The sequence below is a fragment of the Falco naumanni genome, chromosome 12 (assembly GCF_017639655.2).
Source record: "Falco naumanni isolate bFalNau1 chromosome 12, bFalNau1.pat, whole genome shotgun sequence".
Classification (NCBI taxonomy): domain Eukaryota; kingdom Metazoa; phylum Chordata; class Aves; order Falconiformes; family Falconidae; genus Falco; species Falco naumanni.
The window spans coordinates 8,170,677-8,194,262 of NC_054065.1; the positions used below are offsets into that span (position 1 = coordinate 8,170,677).

General features: G+C 37.4%; 1 protein-coding gene across 2 annotated transcripts in view; it reads left to right on the top strand.

Annotated features, from left to right (window-relative positions):
- MACROD2 (mono-ADP ribosylhydrolase 2) overlaps nucleotides 1–23,586 on the top strand; it is an 893,250-nt gene that overhangs the window by 307,542 nt on the left and 562,122 nt on the right. The gene's annotated exons all lie outside the window — the stretch shown is intronic.

A 23,586-nucleotide genomic window follows, 5' to 3' on the forward strand; every position in this document is an offset into this window, starting at 1 on the left:
GAAGCAATGAAGTACACTGAAAGTAATGTACATTACAATAATTGGCAGTAGATTTTAGACAGGTGACTGTGCCTATGCCATATTATATGCACCTGTGTTATTAAAAAAATATATCTGATTGACTAAGAATAACTTGAGAAACAGGGTTGCGAAAGAGAGCTCTAGTATAGTCTGCCTCAGGCAAAAAAAAAAAAATTAAATATCACAATTACTTAAAAATAATCAGGTTGAGGACATGGAGTCTACTGGGGAGACTGTAAGGCCCAGATTCATTTGTGCTGTCTGCCTTTGGGTGCTTAACTGAGGTGTCTGAGTTTAGGTATCTGCAGATGTGAGTGGAGGAGGTACACTTCTCCCTCACTCCTGAAGAGGGACAGCTAATTTGATAATTTAGGCATATTCATTAGATTTCTGATGGCAACGTGGGATAAATGCCACCCAAAAGCACTGGCATAAGACAATTTGTTATTGGGAATCTTTTTAGAGGATGGCAGTGCATGTTGGACATTATATATTTAACCAAATCTGTTTTCTGTAACCATTAATATAGAATAAAATATCTGTTCTGATACAGAACACACCTTGGAAAGACACCTCGTGTCAGAGCATGAGTAAAAGGGAAAAAGATAATTTACAAGAAACTTCTTGTCCACTATGTTGATGCTTTACACATTCAACTAAGCATACTGTGTAATTTAGAAGGTACTTTAGTATTTTTCCTATTTATGCCTGAGACGTAACAATCTCTTTTCAAAGTTTTGTTGCAGAGAAGTACATAATGACGTAGTCCTAGAGCCACCGTAGCTCCCTAAATTTGTTTTTCGTATTTCAGTATTAATAGTATTTTCATCACTGAGTTAAAATTAATCAAGCAAGACAAGTCCTTGCAGCCATGAAATAAAGCGCTGGAAGCAGTCATCACCTTTGTGAGTGCTGTAGCGTAGCGACCCTATCTGTGGCATGTACCAAGGCACTGAATTTCGGTAGATGGAGGAACTGGGTCTAGTATCAGCAGACCTTAACCTGCAAATGGTATAGAGCTTTGAATGTGGTGTGCCCTTGTTTGCTAGGCATAGCACTGTGCAGGACAGCTGTATAGGAGCTTTCTAATTCTTTTATTTTCCAAGAGTAATGACATCTCTCACCCGTGTATCAATGACAAAATTGCCATGTTTCTAGAGAAGGGATTGTACTGTATCATGTAATCTTTTTCTCTGTCTTCACTCAGAGATGATATTTGTTTTAAAACATCATGGTAACAAGAAGCTGATTCTGTAGATTTGAAAATAACACCCTCTTTCTACCCCAAATATCCAATCCTTTTTTTGATTGTTATTCATGTCTTTATACAGGGAAATGCACTGTTGCCTTTGGTCATTGCAGTTTCTTGTATCTTCTACTAGCCCTACACTTAAAGATGTTGTCATATCAATTCAAATAAAAATTATATGCTGAATTGGAAATGCTTTATGGTCCTTACAGTGGATAAAATATGTTAATTTGTGTAAATGCTCTTCTGAGTGCAGATGCTAGCACTGAAAGCATGCTTATCTTAAAAGCTGCATGTCTTTCATTCTGGCCTTCTTTTATATGCACAGTTTATTTTTTTTAATACATGTCTTAATATTTGAGAAGAGTTTTTAAAGGAGACATTTGAAGCTAAGTGAAAAAAACCTCCTAGCTTTTTCATAAATATTCATGGTTTCATGGAAAATCCTGTAACTGGATTGCAATTTTCTTTTGAGGTTTTGTGTGTCCTTCCCCTTTCCCCTCTTTTTTTTTTTTTTTCCCTTTATGTTTCATTTCATTGCTATAGATTAGCAACTTAAGAATGCTAGGTTAGCTGAGCCATTATATGCTTGACATCAAATCTGGTATGTGAAGTGTTAGTCTGCTCATTTTTGTTACAGAATTTTTATGTAATCTTAATAACATGTGATAACACACAAACAAGTGAATTAAGCAAAGTCAAAATGATGAACTATGCACTTTCAAGGTTTAGATCATAAGCTGAAGTATTTACTTTATTTCTGTGTCATAGTTATATATAGCTTATAAATAGAAATATATGCAAGTTGCATTTGATGTCAAGAACCCCCATATTGCATTATATGTTAATTAAATTATGAAGGAAAATTTAGTCAGAATCCTTTTTTTTTTTTTTTTTTTTTTTTTTTGTAAATACTTCTGTTTAAGTGCTTCTTATTAAAAAAGATTTACTTCAGAACTCAGCTGTTAAATTCATATTCTGAATCCAACGGTCCTTTAATTTAAGCTAGATGACAGCTGGGTTCCCAGACACAGATATGAAAGTAGACTAATTCTGATTCAGGGGAAGTTGCTTTTGTTTTATCAGATTCAATAATTTTGCTCATTGAAGACCTGTCATCATGCTTTTCCTGTTCTTAGTAGAACTACTTACACTAGAAATTTGGTAGAAGTGATGCTAGGTAAAGCAGAAATAAATGTCTGGTACCAACAGCTGGACAGTACCATTGCAAATACTGACCTGTTAGAAAAACATAATGGAATTTATGCAGCAAAATACACTGATACAGTTTCCTTACAACACAATACAGGCATATATAATGTTATAATCATTAAATATTCATTTTCCAGGTTTTCAAGTCTATACCTGTGGTAAATCGGCACACTGTATAATACATAAAAATGGACTATGTAGTGTGATAAGAGTAATGAATTTCACATTTCCTGCTACGAAACCCACAGAGCCTGGTACCAACTGATCATAAATAAATGCCCAGTCAACAGCAATGTCAGTCCCTGTAAGGAGAACATCGGGGTAAATAAATCAGATGTTGTTTAGGACATTTTTCTCAGTAGGAAAGAAATACACAAGTGCTTTCCGTATGTTATTCACTGCTGATTATTCACTGCACACTTTTATTCCATCTCATTCACTGAATTTCAATGTGTTAGACATTTAAAATTCAGTCAAATGCTGGGGAGAGGGTAAAAATGGCAAAGGACTAGGATATTCAAATCTCACTGGAGAAGTGAGTATATAAAGCTGAAAGCTGGCAGCACACTATAATAGCAAAGACCTGTAGTCCTTTTTCCCTGGTCAATAGCTTAGTAAAAAAGACAGCTTTGCATATATTACGAAGATACCTTTTAATAATGTATTTCCCTTTTAGAAATCTACTCTTCTTCCTCTGCCTTTTTTAGCATTTTTTGCCATGTGCAATTTGCATTCATATTACATACTCCTGTTTGAGTAACATATATGCATGCTGTCATTTGTACGACTTAGACCCATCAATGGCTTTCTCTGGGGCAGAGGGTGAATGGCTTTACAAGTCCCAAACTCACCTATTGCTGCTCACTGTAGAATGCACTGGATTGGAAAATAATTATGCAGAAAGCTGTGGTTTAGTTTTTTCCCCTACTGTAAGTTTCTAACTCCATTTCTACAAAAGCTAATTATAGCAGAAACAGAAGATTCAAAGTCAGACAGTTTCTTGTCTTTCCAGTTCCTTATGTTGATATGGCCTAGGGAATGGAAAATCCAGTGATTTGTTCCTGGTCACATCTAGGACTGCAATGGAATGGGAGGTATTCAAGAATGGAATGTAGGGAAAGGTAAATATACAAATATAATTTCTGTGTAGGGGAAAAAAAAAAGTGTTTGGATGTTATATATGCTGACATGAAATAAAAATTGATGCAAGCCACCCCTAGAAGCAAATAATTTTTAAAAAGTACTAAGCACAAGCTTTACATCCTCTGGGCTTGTGCAGCCTGTATCCCACTGGCATAGCATTTAATGATGAAATTAGGAATTGAAATAACGATGAAATTAGGAATGAATCTGAGGTTCAGATTTCTTCCTGTGTGCCACAGTGGAGCACAGGGTTATTGCAGTCAAGTCTGAAGTTTGGCCATACACATGTGTATTTTCTTACTGGTTTTGTTCACCAGGATTCTTGTTTAATGCCCAGGTGTTTAAGATTTCTGCCCATTCCCTTTTTTGTTAGCATGTTTGAAGCTAGCAGGGAGGCAAAGAGACGAGCTTCTGAGAAGAGTTACATATGTAAAAAGTCGTACCAATGATGGCCCTGTCATCAGCTCCTCTCTTTCAACAAATAGGCCAAATTATATAGTCAATGTATGTTAAGAAATTGCCTTTTTCTACTTCTTTGAAGTGCTTCTTGGGTAGAAAGGTCCACCAACATTTATGTGAAACACTTATATAAAATTGTGGTGGCTGTTTGTGCTCCGCTGCAATGCTACCAAAAGAGATGGTGTTGAAATAGCTTTGGAAATCCTACAGATTGTTCTCCTGGCTGTTTAAATGGTGGCTTCCAACTTGCTGAAGCTGCATGGCTGTGCCACGGCAGAGTGGGGGCTCCTCCTTCTTGTTATTTTGGCTGTGTGCAGTTGCACCCATTAAAAAAACCCAACAAACAAACAAAATAAAAACCCCACAAACAAAAACCCCATGTGGCTTACTAATTGTGAAAGCCAGATCTCCAACCTTCTATAATGTTGAAAACTGCAAGCCTCTGGAAGCTACCAGTATAATTTATAATACAAACTTAATCCAAACAGAACGAAGATGGTGGTTCAACAGTTTTCTTTTTGTTGGAAGCATATGTTACATCACCTTTACTTGAGTTTAGAGCAGGAAAGAAACATTTCCCTGAGGTCAGCAGATCGTTGCCATTGAGTAGACATAGGTTATGACCTCCTGTATGCTGTTGTAATTAGTACACATGCTGCTACTGTAGTAAAATGTTTGATGGTTGCCAGAGTAAAAAAAAAAATAAAATTAGTATTTATAACAACAACCATACCAATAATATCAACTTTCAGGATAGTGATACTTGGCTTGATGACACAGTTAATCTCTGTCTTTCAGCTATAATGATAGTATGGGTTAATGCTAATATTGGACATATGAGTAAAATAATTGTGCACTTTGTTTGAATAAAAGTTAATAGCTAAATGTGGATAAGCATAAACTGGGCATAGCCAAAGTGATAGGAGAGGTGAAATGACTTGAGTAGCCGTATTCTGGATGTATGTAAAAGGAATTGCAGCAGATACATGGAAGCTCAAGAATAGGAGGATTGTTAATAAAAGATACTTAGGACCTGAATAGGAAAATTAAAAAATAATGTTGAAGAGATAGTTATTACAAATTCTGCAGTGGGTAATTAAAGACAAAACCTGTTGACGAGACCATTGGGAAGTATAAAGGTATGAAAAAGAAGAGCGTGAGCTTTGTTGAGAGAGCGCACTAGCAATGTCACCGATAGTTGGAAACAGAAAGGATTCACCAAGAAAGAGGAACAATTGAGTTTTTTCCTGCTTGTGTATTTGAGATACTGGTCGCCTACCCAGGGTATGGTTACGGGTAATATGTAAAGTGGCAAGGAGATGAAGGGGAAAAGGGATATAAAATGGCCTGAGAAAAAATTAGTTCTAGTTTATTCTGCTTTAGTACAGTGCATGTAGAATTAATAAATGAAAAGGAAATAATGATGTAAAATGAAAGACCAAGGCAGACATAAGGTAACACATTTAAAGGACTTGATCCAGTTGGTTTAATGTGTTTAAGAGCTTAGTGTATATCCTGATGTGTCTCAGATGAAACACTCATTGATATGCGCTAAAGGAAAAGAGATGAAAGACACTCAAATTTTCAAGGCAGGTATTATTTTTTTAGCTGTGAAATCTGACTGCCAATGCATAAAGATTTCCTGTTAAGTGAAAACAGAACAAGAGAAAACAGAGATAAAATCTCTTCCATCAAATTCTATTGTATCAAAGGATATAAGGCAAGTCTTCCTCTCACATTCGTTTAGTGAATGTGTTTGAATCTTAGAGGAGACCTTGGTCTACAAAATCTCATCACCCTTTATTTTTGCCAATACTATACTGTAGTTTTCAGGAGAGAAGCAGAGCAGAAGTAAGAACGGCTGTACAAGTAAATACCGCACACTGCCGTAACCAGCCACAGAATGAAACATGGGAATGCATTACACTTCGGCAGTAAACCGCCAAGGCTTCAGAGAGCTTTAATACCTCCCCAAAATTCTGTCATTGCCATCACACACTTTAACCCCTTTATGCCATGACTCATGGTTTTGTACCGTAGGACATGTTGACAATGGAGCAGCTGTCATTTCCTGGCGCTCTGCTGCCAGCCTTTGAATCAGAAATGTAATTGGACACAATGGCAGACTGAGTGGTGCTGTTTGGAGGAAGCAATTGTGGCTTCTACACCTGGTTTATTAACATTAACAGAGGAAATGCTGTAAGCATGAAGCAATTACATATTTAATAACACTGTACTGTATGCCTCTCTGCTTTAAACATCTTAGGCTACTGAAAATCAGTCTTGATTTTAGATCATAAAGAATTATAAACTTCTTATTGACAGAAAATAGATTTCAATTAATATGGGAATATTTGGATATGTTGTATGCACACTTTTTTTTAAATTATTGTAAGCAGAGAAGGAAGAACTAGGGTATTTACTTAAAAAGTATCTTACGTTACTAAGGTGCTGATTTTTTTAGTCACTAGTGACTTTTTTTACCCGGAGTCTCCACCCAGACAATCTTAGTATCTAGGTTAGATATGAGGTGACACAACAGAGAATAAGAAAACATTAAGCCTGGGAAAGGGAGAGGGCATTTACATAAAATAAATGAAGCTCTTTGATTGCACTTGGTTACACAAGATAATGGGTTAGTGTGGTCATTTCTTTGGGGAAGGATTTTATTTATTTTTTTTATTAATAGATTTAAAGAGCAGAAGAGTGATGCTATGGCTTATACTGTTCAAACTGAAAGGGTGGATTTGGTCTGATACAGTTTGATAGAAGCATCTACTAAAATGGTTCAAAAGGCTTTTTCTAATTTCCTTTGATCGTGTAGCTTTCAAAATATAATCAACCTGCTCTTTGGTCCTAAAGTAGGGCATTATCAAAGAAGATGTGCTGCATAACATCTTTCTTCCCTATAGTCAACCAACTGCATCACTTAGACTTGGAAAGATGCAACATGAGCTGTATAGTTTGTCTCAGTTTTTCTCGTTTGCTGTTTACACCATTAATGTCTTGCATTAAAAGAAAAAGACACACCTGAGGGTCTGTCATACCACTACCTCTGGGGATGGCATTCCAGTACTGAGAGAAATGCAACGCCACCTGCATGGAAAAGTAACATTTGTGTTTTCAGTACACCAAGATCTTTGGTGCTAGTTGCTTTTTCCGTATCGTTGTGTTTCTTTGTGTTTACACCTCTGTTCTCTCCATAGATTCTTTTTCTACGTGCTTCTGCAGAGCCTAGCATTCTGTAGAGCTAAGCATGTCTTTGTGACACAGCTTTCTTTGTCTTGCTGTCCCCTGGGTTACTTCCAGCCTCTTGAGAAAACAAGTGTTTATGTTCCTTATCACAGATAGCAGTGAGCTTTTGCTTAAGCAGCTAGGTTGACTGCTGCTTGTATGTTGTGCAGTTGGAAATCATAGCCATCTGCAGTAATGACCTCTGTGTCTTGGGTGTGTAATTCATGCATTAAATAGAAAGCTCTTCTGTGATCGCTTCAGTTTTGTGAACTTCCCACATGAAAGGGATTCTTTGCACTCATGAGATCCCATGGGCATTGATCCATAGTCTTTATCTGTGCACATAGTTGCTGTAAGAGAATACAAGAGTTGGAAAGCTTGTCCTTTAGTACAATCCAGACTAGCAGGTATGTTTGTGTTCTTGGAGGATGTTTGTCTGATTGCCTAAGTGAGATAGTAGGTTTGTAGATAGAGTCAGTATCCAACATTCAAGCATGTTTGCCAGAGATGGTTAGCTGATCCTGCCTGTCTGCAAAGTAAATGAATCGCTTTTCATTTCTTTTCAGCAACAAGGAATTTGGGATTTCTGAAATGGTACGTTGGGCTCAAGTTTGGATATAATCCAAAAAAAAGTGTTTGATTTGTTAGAGCTAGTATGCAAATGGGTGGCTCAGATATGGACGGTTTAGGAAGTGTAACAGCTATTTTGATTAGGAAATTAGGGACTACTGTGGGGGAATATTTTGGCAAATTTCAGAAACCACAAAGAAGCATTTATTTATGCTTAACTGCTATGCCATTTATCACATAACTAAAAAATAAGCATTAATCAAACATACTGGTCAAGCCTCAGGTCTACAGTACCATATATCTGATGCTGTATTGTTGACTCTGCTGGCTGCAAACCATGACGGCTTTTCATCCCTGAGGTCAAGCTGGCTCAGCATGAGATGAGAGAGGTCAGTGGGTTTCATCTTTATTTCTCAGCCTCCACTGTGCATCACTTTTTCCATGTATTGGGACCAGTCTTGTCCAAAGGATTACATCCTCTTCATAAGTCAGAACTAGTGTCTTCCAGCACATCTAAAGGGTTGTTGCCTTCCCAGTGCTGATCCACTCTGGCCCCTTCAGATGCACGTTACTTATTTTCAGGCTGGGTCATAGTCATCATGTTTCTCCAGGGTGTTGCAGGCTGCATATGACTTATGACTGGGTATGATTATCTTAAGACTTACTAGTTTTTCTTTCAGCTCTGCCAAGCACAAAAAATACTTCAGTCTTGCCCTATGACATGCCCTCTTATGGTATTTTTGGGATAAAGGGCAAATGAGATGTGTTCCACAAATAGGCTTTACGCTGCAGTTGAATGATGATGGCCCTGGAATTATATGCACCTTATGTCACCTACATCAGATAGCAATACAGAGGAATTTAGGTGCAGCGTCAGATCCTTTCTAATTGAATAGATATCACTTGGGACTCTTTTCCTTGAAGACTACCCACACATTTTCTTTGAGACACCCATTGAGTAGCTGAGCAGGTGCCTTTGTAATCTATTTGGCTGTCTAAAGTAATCAAAGGCATGAACTTCTATAAAAAACACAATTTGCCTGTGTTAATTTTATAATTACATGTCTTCCTAGATTAAAACATAACAATCTTCCGTATGGTCAAGACAACAAAACCATGCCAACCCTGAGTTACTCAGACTACTGAGCGTGTTCAGTAAAAGGCATGATGCAGGGTATGTTTTGAAATGTGTACGTAGAATCATAGCATCATAGAATATCTCAAGTTGGATGGGACCTATAAGGATCACTAATTCCAACTCCCTGCTCTTTGCAGGACTACCTAAACCTAAGCCATATGACTAAAAGCGTTGTCCAGGTGCTCCTTGAACTCTGACAGGCTTGGTGCCATGACCACTTCCCTGGGGAGCTTGTTCCAGTGACCAACCATATCTGCTTATACAAAACAATTTTGCATAAAAATAATTTTAGGAAGGCTGTCTGGTGGGTGGTATTTTGAGTTAGCTTGGTTAATGAGACCTCCTCTGTTTTGCTGCCTCTAAAGTATTTGGTGCAAGCATACAGCATCTTGGACTTCTCTCTGAACATGCCTTGTGGGCAAGGAATGGAGCTCAACAGAGTCCCATTTGAATCTCTGAAAGAAAGGGAAACTCTGTGCCACCTATCTTCAAGTCAGCAAAATATAACGCAAGTTTTATCCAGGCTGTGGGGAAACCCTGTCATTTCTGCTTTCTTGCTTCACTGAAATGGGAAAAAAAAAATCTTTTCAAAACCAATCTTTTATCTTACTTGGCAGATATGGACAAGTTCTGCCATAATGGGGACTAAATTTCCAAATGGTAGTTTATGTAATCATATGGTGCAACTCCTTGTTTAAAGAGGTACGTAGTGTATATGTGTCGACATCATGGTTTGCATATATTATAGTCAAGGAGATCTTCCCTGGTGTGGACTTCTCCCCTCTCTGGGGCTGTAGCATGAGTAGAAGTTTAGAGCACAAGTATCACAATTCAGAATACATCATTGCAATCTTACTGTAAAGCACAGACAAAAGATTTCTTCATTTCTTTCCTTTAGGATAAAACATGAAAATATTTTTGGAGCAGTGAAAAATCATGCCCAATTATGCTGTCCTGCATTGTTAGTCACTGAGTCTTACAAAATGTTGCAGGACTTCAGAAAAGATTTCCTATCATCCTCTGCTTAAAGAACCCTCTGTATTAAAACATAAAGCTTCTTGGTTATTATTAAATGTTTCAAAGTGGAATGATTGAGAGATTCAGAAATTGCCAATTCTCAACAGAGTTCTTTAAGAATTTCTGAAAGAGAGCATATCTTCTATGATTTGGATGCACTGCCATAAATTTGATTGTTCACTAATCAGCCCTGTGTATGAACATAAATATCATAAATCTCACCCTCTGTAATAGTTTTTCACAGGGATTACTGCTTTACTGAGGCTGATACCCTAGGACATGAAGGCAGTATGTACTATACAGTAAATATTTCCTTTGCTTTGTAAAGAATCCTAACATGCTCAGTGTTTGCATGTCATTACCCTGCTCACAGCTGTTTATGAGCAGTGCTGCTGTCTCAGCTCTGGGAACAAACAGGTTTGGGCATGCATGTGAATGACATGGTTCGTTCCCATCTTGTTTTGCAAGCCAGAATTGTGGAAGTGTCTCCCATTCTTGGCTTGACTGTTATTCTCTGTAGCAAGCCTTATTTTCCCAGGCAGATTGTTGAAATGTGCTAATGAGCTCCAAAGAGTATAAAATGTGTGCTCCCCTGGTTGCACATTTTCTAATTCAAAAGCTACTTCTCGTGGCAGATCCAGGTATAACAATGTGAAGTGACCTGAGATCATTTGCTGCGGTGTTTGCATGTCCAAGCCCAGAAAGAACATCTGGTTTGCTACTGTCATTTAACAGTGGTGTTGGCTGAGACCTGGATATTAAAGTAAAATTTGGACTGATGTATTTTTTTATATACACTCATTTTCCTTGCATAGTAAAGCAATGCAATTCTTTTGAAGTAGAAAAATAAACTAGAAAGCAAATGTACATTAAGTATGTTGCTCAATAATAATCTTCTTTTCAGAATGAGGTAGCTTTACTTTACAAATTTAGTCTAAGCCACAGCAATTGGCAGTTGGGACCTAATATGCTCTACATACTTTTATTCTGTTTTGCGATGTACCAGCGTCCTTACGTAGAGTGAGTTCTTGGAGGAAGTGGTGTTTGGAGGCTCACAGATGACCTCTATAATTTTTGTTTCAGGAGTAGAAATGAGTTCCTCAGATACAACTCTTCTTTCCCATGCCACAGATGTTACCTCCAGCATAAATGGGCACCTGCCAATTTGTCTGTTATCCTTATGATCAGAGCAGTCTGTGTCTCTTAACTTTATGCTTCAATAACGTGTGATTTGCTTGATTACGTAACAGCTGGCTTGGTGTTCCAGCTTCTTTCCTTTTCTGGGTCTCTGATACCTAGAGGAACGTGAAGGAGGGGAGAAGGTGTGGCTGTTCCCACCAGAATGCCTTGAATTGTGCTCCATTTTTTAAAAAGGAAATTTCCAATGAGAAATTTCTGATTCTTTGATTAGGATATTTTTCCAGAAATGCTTTGCCCAGCTCAGTTCAAAAACCAAATGTTCAATAAAATCAAAGACACAGTGGGTGTTTGTACTTCTGTGGTTTCACAGGAAAACTTGATGAGTTCAATTTTTGTTGTTTTTGTAGATCTGCAGTGTTTTATTTTTACAATGTACCTGTGATTTAAGGCCTTTTCTCTGCTTTGGACGAAAACAAAATTCACAACTTCACTGTACTGGCAATGTGGTTCTTATTTTCTCACCTATTTGAAAGTGTGAAATCATTTTTGGCAGAAGAATATAATGCTTCAATATTTCTTACAAAGAAGCATTAAAGTTCATTATGAACTGTTATGAGTATTTGGTTTTAACCAAATTAGGACCATGCACTGCTACGCTATGGTCTTTTAAAAACAAGGTGTGTTATTTGTTTCACTGATCAAGATGAATCTACCTACATTTTAATGACTCTTTGCTGACTTGGAACATTGTGCAGATTGTAATTTATAAATATTGTTTATGCAACCCTCTCCTTAATTGGTCAGAAAGCAGCAAGTGTGCAATAGTAGCGCTTGTCCTCAGAAAGTCTGTCCCTATAGAACCCACTTCAGTGGAGCGTCCATACAGACTGGCATGGGGCAGTAACTCACTCAGACAAAGCTCAAGAGGTATCAATTTCAGCTGTTACTATCAGGAGTTTTATCTTAATCTTTCCATTTCCATGGTGTCTCTTCTCATACTTCCCACACCTTGGCTGCTTGTTATAGTATTCTTTGAACTGACTTAGCTACAAAAGGGGTCAGATCACAACCTCATGTGAATCACGCTTGCTTCTTGAAAGGATTTGGAGAGCGGGACTTATCTGTTGACCATCTGCTCCTTCACTTGTTACACATGGAAGAGTACCGCTAAACGCACTCAGTGTAGGGTTTTTTGTTTGATTTCTTCAAATCCGTGATATATCATTAATTATGATCTCAAAAAAATCTTAAGAAAGTGAATTGATTTTAAACATTGACACAAAATACATTCTTTGCTCTGTTAATTTTAAGTTAATAGGAATGATTTGAGTGTGTGCATGTGTGTGTGTCTAATTTAACTGATCAAAATGTTCTTCAGAAATGAAGAGAGAGAAAAAAAGTTTCCTTGCAGGAGACAAGTACTGTCTGTAGTATATATCTGATGTATTAGTATCTTGTGAATAAAACAGAGTGTGTGTCTAGTGAAAAAAATGCTCTAACCAGGCATGCACATACCACACCTTTCAGTTAAGAGTGTGGGTAACTGTATCTATTGGAGGTCCGATATAAACTGGGTATACATGGCAGAGTACAGTGCACCAACAGTATGTAAATGAAAGTAGAATTCTATTCGAGGATGACTGTCTGTCTGTATTTCAAAGAGATTTATTAATATGGCATCTACAGTTAAGAGTATCTTCCAACTCTCTGTACTTTCAGAGATGTTAGTTCATAATGATTTTGTCTCTCTATGCAATGACATTATAAAATGTCGCTTCAACACTGCTAGCATTAGAATATGTGTAGCCTACAGTCAAAGTGCAGTAGCTTGAAAAAGAAGTGTGATGTTTATTAGGTCTAATTGTACATAATTTTAAAAGCTGTTTGACATCTAAGAAGAGATAAATGTTTTCACACTTTTAATGTTCAAACATGGCACACTGTCTTCACACCAATTATGCTGCTGTATCCTATGATGTGACCTTCCTAGTTTTCAAGCTTCTCCTTTTTATTAATTTCTGTCCTAGAAATTAAGTAGTTATAGGCTTAAAGATTTTGTAAAGAATTGGATTTTTCTGCATTTGCACTATTTTACTGTGTGTTACGTAAGGTACTTACAGGTGTTTTTGGAATTAATGCACCTTGACATCCTCCTTGAACTTAAAATTCAAATTACATTCACATCTATGCAGAGTAGTACCTGTGAAGGAAACATTTCAAATTCCAAAGCATGTATACTGTTGAGGCTCACTTATTATTCATTGTACAAATTATACTTATGTGCTGGATCATTAGGTGTTTTTTATTGCAGAAAAGGTTGGAATTTCCTTCTGTATTATAAGGAACCAGCATTTATTTGCTTTCTTATGCAAGTAGGATCTTTCTTCATGAGATCTTCATATCTGATCCAGTAATCTGTATTTTAATATCCACATAATAACATTTCTGTTTAGATTTGTATCTCTTCTAAATAGAATAAAGTATAAGGTTGTGAATGTAACATGTTTTACATATGCCATGAACACTTCAAGGAAGAAAGGAAAAATGACATTTAAAAAAAATCAAAACAAAGAAGTGGTGCTACAACATTTTGAAGTGAAATTGAGGTGAAGTTTTGAGTTGCTGAATCTGGGTGTTAAGCCTCTGAGGTTTACTTGTCTTAGTCCCTCAAATAAATATTTTAATCCTTACAACTAGTGACTTCTAAGAAATACTCGTGCACTCTTATATTTTGGCAAGACAAACTCCATTGGTCCTGGAGTAATGATTTTCTGCATGGCATTTTCTCAATTGTGCCCTTCACTGATTGCTTTCTCTTTTGAGTGTGCAGGTGAAATTGAACTAAGGAAGCCGAAGTGACTGAACACTGTCGGTGGCTATGCTTGCAGTGGGGAGGAATTTTTAGGAAACAGGTGGCTTTCTGCCAGCAATGGAAGAAAAGCTGTTTGTTTGAGGGCATAAGGAGCACCTCCTGACTTTTATTGCTGCTGAGCGTACATGAGGGGCAGAGCTCTCCTGTGCAGTGGGTGGGAAGTGAAACAGCCAGGCAATGAGAACCAGAAATCCAGGAAATGTGTGTTGGGTAGGTAGAGCAAACCTAGATATGAAGTTCTTAGTTTGTATATATTAGAATAAGAAGGCAATCTGAAGAAAAGAGAGGGAAGGGGACACCTAAATGCAGAGGTAATCATATAAATTAAAAATTCAGCTTCAGTGGTGGAGTTCAGATGGAAACATATGGAAGTGATGGAGGAAAGGAGACTATATGAACATTAAGGACATACCTGTCTGTGTTATCCACTGAAGTATTTGCTCAAAAGGCAGGGGAAGAAACTAGTTAGATGTTACATTTTCAGTGAAGAACATGAAAACATGTAAGAGAATGGATACAGAAATACCAAAAGGAAAGGCATCACTATAATAATCAATATTGATGAAAATGGTAGGTTAAGTAGGAGAGTCTATGGAAGAATGTAACGTTTTGCTAGTGAACAGAAAAACTCCTTTTTCTGCTTTGAATGAGCCCAGCAATTTTCCTTATAAGCCTCTTCTTCAAAACTGAAAATACTGAAAAGCTTAAAAGGTTACAGTGCATTCAGAGATTAGCAGAATACAGTTAAGTCTGGAGTTTATAAAAAAAAATAATTCCAACAGTTTGGGTATGTAGTGGTATAGTAGTGGCTGAGAGGAATCAGTTAAGGTCAGAAGGAGGGAAGGGAAGGGTTAAGGTTGAGAGGACCAAGGCATGAAGGAAGAGATGGCAAAACCTTTTTGATGGAAAATGTTCAAATTTTTTCAGGCTACCTGCAGTCTTAGATTTGTCAGTCATGACACTGAGTGTCTTTAACAAACACTAGATGGAAACCTTAACTGTTTTTGACAAATAAAAACATAGAAGCATGAATCTGTCAAATTGCAACCTCCGATATATTAAAATAAATACCAAATTGCCACAGAGACTGAAGAAAAATTTAGTGAAATATTGCACCACTGAACAAAAACTAGACCCAGTAGATGAGTGCAGTGGACAGCATAACTTGTGTGACCAAACACGTTATCTCATAAATGCAAGTTACAAATTGCATAGTTATAAATTGGAGAAAAACTTGAAATCCTCCTTCTTCAGTTTGAAGACCTAACGCAGAAAGGATGTTCCTTCGTTTTTCTTTGAAGGCTAGATATCTTTTGTTCCTCGTGACAGAAATGTCGGCTTTGTAATAATAAACCACTAACAAACCAATGGGACTGGCCAAGGGTTCCAGAGGCCCATGAAAAATATTATCTGCATAATTAGTTGCTGAAGCAGATATTAAGTAATCAATTTCTATTGCTGGCTTCCAGGTGATATTTTAATGCTAGCCTGTGACAGGTGCATACTTTAAAAAAAGCACCACTACCAACAACAGAAAAATCTTGGTAATGCATGAAAAAAATATGGAAGTGACTTTAGATCACACAATATAAAGAACATCTTGGATAATAGGAACACTAAACAAATTGGCAGCAGTGGGAATTCAGAAAATATAAAAAGGGTGTTCTTATTGAGCAGTTTGTGGACTAAACCACAATATTTAATAATGCTTCTTCCAAACATAAAAACTTAATGAGAAAAACTTGTATGAAAGTCTAGAAGAGGTTGTTTTAGGTATGTGTGTGTTTTCACACCCTATTTTCTTGTTAGTTGGGTGGCTTTCAGTTATTTTCGCATCACAGAAATACCGTATCAGATATAAATATCCAGTATTCTCCTATTAAATAAGTCTAGTTGCCAAGAGGCAACTAGAAAAGGAATGGGAAAGACCTTAAATAGCTGTTTGATATTCATTTATGCAGCGCTGAAAAGCCACAAAGAAAGTCTAGGAAGAAATTATTTAGAGTCTCATAAAAATAAGTAAGATTTGATATTACAAGAAAATTGTTCTTATATAATAGTCATTCCACACTCCATTTGATACAATTTCAGTACAGTTCTGTCTTAGTTTCATTATTTCATGGTTAAGAGGGTTCTCAAGCTAAGCCCGGTGAAAGTTGGGTGTGTCTGTATTTTTCCACAGGATCAGTAGGCTTGAACGTACCAAATTCTCAGGCCACCAAGGAAAGGGACTGTTACTATTTTCTTTCCCCCACCCCCCTTTCTGTCTCTAGCAGTTAGAGAAGCATGTAATGACTTGCATCAGGTATTTTTGCTGTGATAGACAGTATGTTTTATTTAACCAACTAGCTTACGGTTCAGACAAGGCTATAGAAAAAAGGTCTATTTTTTTAGCTTCATGCATTGAGAGTGGACAGAGCCTGTCAGTGGGACAAAGCCAGTTCCTGTCTTTGAATGATTAGCAACTCTTTTGCTGGGAATAATCAGCAGAATGCAGTGCACCTGTGCCATCCCTCCTGAAGGCCATCAAGGTTTATTCAGGGGTTAGGTGTGGAGCAGGATGGCTCTATCAGAAATCTCTAGTTTAGGGAAAGATGATATTACTTCTGTGGGGGACCCAGCTGGGAAGGATTCTGAGGCAAGCAGATTGAAACTGAAATAATCTCTGAATCATCTCTCTTGTTACTCAGTTTTGAGTTTGGGCTTTGGCTGGTTGGTTTTTTTGTTGTGTTGTTTGGGGTTTTTTTTGGCTATAATAGAGATTTTTCCAACTTCTTAGTCAATTCATATTACCCTTTCTCTCTGACTTTAGTTTAAGTGTAGCACGTGCTGTGGTTATAGCAGCAAAGATGGGATTTCTTTTCTCTGCGGGTCTCTGTTAGCCCTTTACCCATTGTGCAAAGATTATTTTGAGTCTCATCTTTGTAGATTCATTTGTTTATAATGCTCTTTACATTAGGAGTTTTTACTTTCACCTGAAAACTAATTTCAAACATCAGAAGTGGTAGATACTCTATTTCCCAACAGTATAGCAGGAGAGATTAAAAAGAAAACAAACCAGTATGTTGCTGAGGGACCATGGTGCCTTTACCTAACTAATCAGTATTCAACCATTAATTCTGTTCATTTCCAGGAAACAGAATCTTTTCTTCAAGGTTGCACTTAAAAGGTAGTCACATATCCAGATGGCTTATGGGCTTTATCATGACTTGTGAATTGAATTAGTCTTTATCTGGAGTTCCATTTTTCTTGTTTCCTGATTTGTGTTTGCATAATTTATGGCAAGGGTGCACTGACAATATACCTCACTTGAAGCCTTCCTTCTTTTTCATGTGCAGTGCCTGAAAACAGTAACAATATTTCGAGAGTCTGATAGGTGTTCACTGTTTTATACATTATATACACTTATCCTCCAAACCCAGGTTTTCATCATCAGTGGTACTTGGCATCACTGATAGGTTGTTGGTAGGGTGAAAAAAAACCCCAAAACGTTCAATATGGACACAATAAATGAATTTGAAAGTGCATTATGTTGCCTTAATAGGTTTAGAAGCAGCATTGCCCTGGGTAATTTACACTGTGGATATCAGCATTTTACATGTTATAGTAATAAATACAGATACTCCATCTTTATCTCTGTTACACACACTGATATCTGCTATAATTATTATATTTGCTAGCTGAAAAAGAGCTTTTTCTATCACCCTTAATGGTGCCCAGCTACATTCTGAAATGAGTCTTTTTCCACATTAGCCACATTTATTAATGACTCTGCCAGAACTTTTTTCATGTCTACCAATTCAGAAATTTAACATGTTCACCTGCAGCATATTGTAATTCAGATCACTGCAGGAACATTGAAGCTCAACATTTGCAGATAGACTCTTACTTCACTGAATGTGATGGATGTGGATATAGGTTCTCTGCACTGAAGATGTTGCAGGAAAAAGCGAGTATTCAGTCTTGCACTGAACGTGATGGATGTGAGATTTGAATGCCTGGATATTGAAAACACACACTGCTTGAAGGGACAGGTATACTGTATCCACACTTCTGATCTCTGCTGCATACCTATCCGCACTAGTCATTTTCTTTGGTGCCTGCTGTGTGCCAGATTGCAAGTCTAGTAGAGGGAGAATTCAGTGTGATTCTAAAACACAGGATTTCTGGCCCACTAATTGAGACAACACGGGAAATATCAAAGAGCATCTGTTACCTATGCTCACATATTTTAAACTTAAAAAAAGGAGGGGAATATTCATCCTTTCATTAGTTTGCTAGCATTTGGTGTAAGAAATAAATACAGGATGTTTGTTGGTGGTCAGAGTTCAATTTCTTGAAGGAACCAGTTGTTGGCAGCCACCTCTCAGCGATGCAGGATACCTGCTCTGCTTTTCCTACTTCCCTGCTGGCCAGCAGGAGTTGCTTCAAGTTTCTTACAACTCGACAGTCTGGAACTGAGCAATTTTTCGTGGAAAACACCAGTATAATCTCTTTAGCAGTGAGAGGAGACTTGATAACACGAAGCTGTGTGATCTGGTGGACCGAACAAAGGGCTGCTTTTGTCTCTAATGTGGGCTTCTTTTTGTAGCATTTTCAGAGAGACACAAGCCAGGCCTTTCACGCTGTACAGCCAGAGTCTAGAGAAGATGGGCACTTGCAATTTCCATTGGAAACAATGAAAGCATAGCAACTCTGAGGAAAGCATGCTAGTTTTAATTTAGGAAAGTAAATAGAGATTATAGGGCTATTTGGGAATAGAAAACTGATCTAGAATCAATATCCGTAGCCTTTGAGAAGGGGCTTTAATTAGTGTTAAAATCCAGGATGGAGCAGAAAGGCTAGCACTAAAAGGATGTGTAAGCAGGGAATGGCAGACTTCGAAGAGCTATTCGGTTTGTCAAGAGCTATACTATATATTCTTCTCCCTAGCCATCCTGAGTGCTGTCCACTGGCCTTCTGCATACTCTTGCTTGCCAGCTGTCATGACCCTTTAAAGGTAAAGGTGGCCCAAACTGAAGGCTAGCATTAGCATGGAGTTTGATGAAGAAAAAAGTTAAAGGTGATTGATTCAGAAGAGAAAAGGTTGTTGCAGAAGCTTAGCTGCTCGAAACAGAATCTTAATTTTATAATGTGAAGCAGATTGTAATTCTCAGTGACACGCCTCTGCTGCTTCTCTTTTTCTGACTTGAGTTTCTGCAGTCACGTCTGATAAAGTACTAAAAAATCACTCTTAAGGCCTTCAGGGGGTGATGAGGGACTGTTGGGATTTACAGTGTTGATTAATAGAGTATGAACTGTCAAATCTGAAAGGCAGCTATCAAAAAGTTCCAGGAAGATTCCTCTGGCACAGAGTGTGCAAATGCGCGTGAGCTGCTTGAAATATTTATTATTATTATAATCATGTGAGGCTTAGTGCAGTGTGCAGTGTAGTCCTGTGTTTTAACGAGACAGTGTATTTCAAGTTGTTCTTCATCATGCTTCCCCACAGCACACAGTACTAAGTGAACACATTTCATGACATATCAGTTGTCTTAGCAAGCCTGCTGCCTTGTAATCCTTCCTTCTGCCATTAAAGCAATGGCTTAGTACTTTTTCAGTGTCCCACCATTTTTCATACTGCTTTTTGAAAGAACTTTTTGGGTTTCCAGAGTGTCCTTTCATTTTAGGAACAGAATATGCCCTCTGAATAGCACAGTTCTGAATTTAGATTTATACCCCAATGAAATGGGTTGGAAACAGCAGCAGCTGTTTTGCAGAAGAACAGCAAAAGACTATGTAGGGACCATGCCAGGCAAGTGCACAGGGACAAGAAGTGCCAAGAACTACTTATTTCTGTACTCTTCAAATTTATGTAAGCTGGTGTTAGTAGTCTTAATTTGTACTGTGCATGTGCAAAGGGATAAAGTTCTTCTGACCTGTCCTTAATTATTTATCCCATAATTTTTCAGTGAACAAAGAGATAACGTAAAGTGTTTTCCTATTGATTTCTTCACTGGAAGTCTGATGGTGTAGTAAGTATCATACTTGTGACATTCAATGTAAACTTCAGAGGTGTAGATTTAATAGGTCCTTCTAAGCTAAAAAGAGACTTTGGGGCCTGAAGAGACTGCAGACTAAATTTGCATCCTTTTCCTTGATGGGCTGAAACAGGTATGTAGGTATGTTTTTGACTTACTAGAATTATCCTAAGTGTCTATATCTCTTAAAAAAAAAGGAAAACAACCCTGAACCTAAAAAAACCCCAGCACTCCCCCTTCCTCCTACCATTATCTTTCTTTATGTACAGACCAGGCGAACAAATTCAGGAAATTATAATTGGAGCATGGATTCTTGGTGTGAGAAATGAAGATTGTTTCTTTTCTTTTTAATACAAATAAGAATGTTGTATAAACATAAGAGAATATCTGCTTTTCAAAACAATCAATAAAATTGATTTTGCACAGCGTACATTTGTTTTAATGGCTTCATCTGTGTGTATGAGAAGCACATGCTGTTGTTAATAACTATTGAAGTAGAAAGAGATCTGGGGAACTGTATTTGGTAAAAGTACTTCAGTAGAACTGTTTAAAGGTTATACAATTACATTTTCATAAATCATGGTGTTTTCTGAGGTACTTTAAATTTCCAGTGTAAAAGAGACATTTGAATTATTTCTTTTTAATTGTGTTTACCTAATGCTTCATGGAAGGAAGGTTGCTTAAGACTTCACAGGGCAAAAGGAGAAACAGGAACAGTCCCTCTTTTCAATAAGAATTAGCATAACTGTTGATTTGTCTACAGAGATTTGTAAATGGCTGTATAATTAAGAAATATGTAACCTGTTTTTAAGTTATTTTTGTTGATGAAGTTAGAAGTTGACAGTTCAGTATGTAAGATGTGGTGAGAATTTTAAAGCGTGCCCTAGGAGGACAGGCTGCAGAAGGTGTAGTGGGTAGAGAAGGGTTAGCACTTTTATCTGTTGTTTAGAGATTGTGCTTTTGAAGCAAAATAACCGGGCATCTAAATACAATGGGAAATGCAATTTTGTCTTAAATGTAGTATTGCTAACCTTAAGCTAATTCTATATATTTAGAAACTTACAGTTTTTTTGTTATTTGGTTTTATTTTTAAATTTTCTTCAAATTATGCTTGTAACTATTTAAAATACATTTTTAATGTACTTTTATTCAGACCATTTTTTTTTTAAATAAATCTCGAAACTGAAAATCTCTTACTTTTTGACAGGCTTATGGATCAGAAAAGAGAGAAGCAGAATTTCTTAAACTTGAGCAGCTAAATACAGTTCACTTTCTCTTTGCTTCTGAAACTTTCAAGCTGTTTTATGACAGTCATCGCAGTCTGTGCTTTATGCATACATACAGTTTGATAAGAGGGAAAATTACAAAACCGGAGAAGATGAATTTTGCCTTGATTGACCTTGGACTCTTAATTGCTGGTTAGTCAAGAAACATTCTTTTAAAGTGCAAAAGCAGTCACTGCACTTAAAGACTTGGACTGCACAAGTGGGAAACCAATCTCTTGGATATTTTTCATTGAAAAAGTTGATCTGTAAATGATAATAAATGAGCAAGCTATTCAAGAGTTCTTCTCCTCTTGTTCTTCTAAATACTTTCTATTCTTATTCTGCATTCCTTATGCTGTGCTTTGGCATTTGGAGATGAATGCCATCTCATATGGTGACAATAAGGCCAATTCAGTGCCCTTCTGTAGGACATTAGGCTGTATGTCCTGCTACACGTAAGGGATTAATTAAATAGCTGTGAATAGCATATTTGAGACAGAAAGGTCACTGTCAGCACTTTGTGTGCTTATGCTAACCAATTATGTTAGGAGAATAGAATGATGCATTATGCATAATTAAATGTGAATTTGAGATGCTTTAAAGTAGAACCAGTTATTGTCAAATAACTGACTTGGTGGTGTTTTGTGTAAAGCGTTTGCTTCAGACTTTGTTAATGACAGAGTATTTCCATATTTTTGACAAGGTATTTATTTTCTTAGCAGCCTGATTCAGAGTTTTCTTGTCAGATTGCCATCCTTTGGTTGCATAATTGTATTTATAACTACTTTATATCTATCTATATTATCAACCTGTATCAACTCTAAAAAAAGAAAATACATATTGGGAAAAACACCATGTCTAAAATATCTTTTGAAAGAAGGTCTTATCTCAGTTGCTACCATTTTGTACTGTAAAGATGAGCATAAGACAAAGACAAAGAAAAGAGAGAGATGGGTAAAATCTACTATTCCTATGTACCTATGAGGAAGTAGACTCCTGCATATATGTCTGTGTATTGGCTACACTGATCATGCTGTGATGTTCCTTCTTTATTGTCTCGTACAGTGCTTGGGGCAAGGGGAGCAGAGTTGGGGCTCAACTGAAACCTTACACAATCTGTTTCCCAGCCTAGCTCTGAGTTTACTGCAGATGCCAATAAATCTCTCCTGCCTGCTCAGCCCCACAGCTGCAACCTCTTCTGTGGCACATGACCTGCTTCCTAGCCTTAGGACGAGAGGTTCATTAGCAGGGTTTCCACCAAAAAAGGAAAGACCATGTTCTTCATGGCCCCATGTGCACCAGGCTTCCTCTATATGTGTCCTTTCATATGCCCCGTGATGCCTGCATGAAGGTGCAGTTACCAGCGTAGGTTCTGTGTGTCTTCACTGGCAGATGGGCTGCAAAATGCAGCCCTTCTTGGACACCCCTGCGTTACAAGCCGGATGCTTTCTTTTTGCTTATACCGCTATTCTGGGCACTGTAAGACTGGATAAAAAATGGCAGGTTTTGTCAGAAAAGTTATCAGTTCAGATTTTTTTGTGGGAAAGCGATGAGGCAATAGACTGCTAATGCACAAATTGTTCAGGCATACGGGAAATATTTAAGTACTACTGTCATGATGTTTTCTATGCTCAGTTTTCTGGTATTATGTCATACTGGTGAGTTCATCACCAAGCCCTCTCATATTGCTCTGTACTTATAATAACTAATACAATTTAGTTTGTGTGCTCTTCCTTGCACAATTTCGTATTTATAGTGTATTCCTCTGGTTTTGTTTTTGTATATAAAAAAAAAAACAACAAACAAGAGAGCAGAAATCCTTACTGTTGTTTGGGAAGGTTGTTTGCCTCAGTTTTTAATACGTGCAGATGAAGATATTTATTACTACATGTATTCAGCTGGCTTTTTCTCACAATGAGAGCTTATCACATTAGTACTGTAGGGTAAGACTTTAATTGCATTCATCACATTTGGCAGAGGATTGGCTAGGATAGCCTCTAAGGATTAAAACTGTTTATCTGGGTATGAAAGAATCATTTGGTAATCTGCCAGGGCACTCTTGTTGTAGGGGGAGGTTTTCATGTCAAACTGAAGAACCACTCAGATAAACAGGCTTTCTGTGCAGCTATCTTTGGGGCATGAAGTCATTAGTTTAGGACACCTGTATCTCAAAACACGTGGGTTACCTGGTCTGCATCAGATACTTATGCTGACGTATTAAGCATTTGTATTTCAGTTTTTGTGGT